This window comes from Penaeus monodon, chromosome 29 (assembly GCF_015228065.2).
Source record: "Penaeus monodon isolate SGIC_2016 chromosome 29, NSTDA_Pmon_1, whole genome shotgun sequence".
Classification (NCBI taxonomy): Eukaryota; Metazoa; Arthropoda; class Malacostraca; order Decapoda; family Penaeidae; genus Penaeus; species Penaeus monodon.
This window is the reverse complement of record NC_051414.1, coordinates 2218641-2219786: the sequence shown is the minus strand read 5'-3', so window position 1 is coordinate 2219786 and position 1146 is coordinate 2218641.

Sequence of the window (1146 nt, the reverse complement as noted above, 5' to 3'; positions counted from 1 at the left end):
TCAATTGATGAAATACAAAAACTATGTTCAAAAGAGGTTTATTGTTTCTTCGCATTTTCTGTCATTTCGTAAATATGATGGTGTGTTTTGTTATTCTTTATTCGAGTAATTTTTGGTGAGCGTAACTTTTCTCTTCTCTTTTTTTATGACACTTCATTAGGTAAAAGTTCTCTGCGTTTATCAACTTCTGACTTGCTGATAAAAAGGCTATATTGTCTAACCAAGCGTACGCAAGTGTATTTGTTCTTAGGAAACAGAGTAAAAAGCAATATCTATGTCTTACTTCATATTGATTATTGACCAGTATCATATAGTAAACATTCATAAATATATATACACATATCTTTGTAAAAATACAAAATACAGTCTTCCTTCTCTTTAAAGCATTGCTGGAGGACAGGAAAGTCTGACCCAGAACGCATAGCACATCCACAGGACGGACCGAGGCTACCCGTTCATGGGTGTTGTCGACGTCCACTGATTATGAGTGTCGATAGCGAGGCCGCTGAGCCCTCGCACCGTTTGACGGCGGCGCACCGGGCGCAGGATCCGCTGCACGGGTCGCTCCTTGTCTTGGAGGAAGCGCACGCCCAGGGAGGACAGCGCTCGCCGCAGCACCGCGCACCCGGCTAGCGATTTCTGACTCTCCTCCGACGAGCGCCGAGACAGGGAGCGGCGGCGCTCGCCAGGGGTCGAGGAGCCTCCGTCAGCGTCATCGTGCCACAGACTCGAAGCCATCCGACTCGACCAGAGGACGTCGTTACTGTGGCGTCGTTCCAAAGCGCAGCTCCCCTGCTGTCCGCCCACCATCGGCTGACACAGCGCCTGTCCGCAGTAGGTATGGGAGCGCTGGCGAGCAGGAGGACCTGCGACGGGCGTGTCAGGCGAGTTGCAGTCTCCCCGGCCTGCATCCCACGTGTCGCCGGCGCCCCTCGCCCCGTCCGTTTCCGCAGCGCCGTCAGTGTCTTTCCCATAGGCTCTTAGAGGACTCTGGTGCACCGGGTCCTGGTGATACTCGCCGTGCGCGGGAGGAGGACCTGCATGGTGCTCGGAGAGATGCAGCATCCCGCGAGGGTGGACGGCACTCTCAACGCTCTATGAGGCACTGACTGACACGGGACCATGTGAGGACGGCCCGAGCGAAGA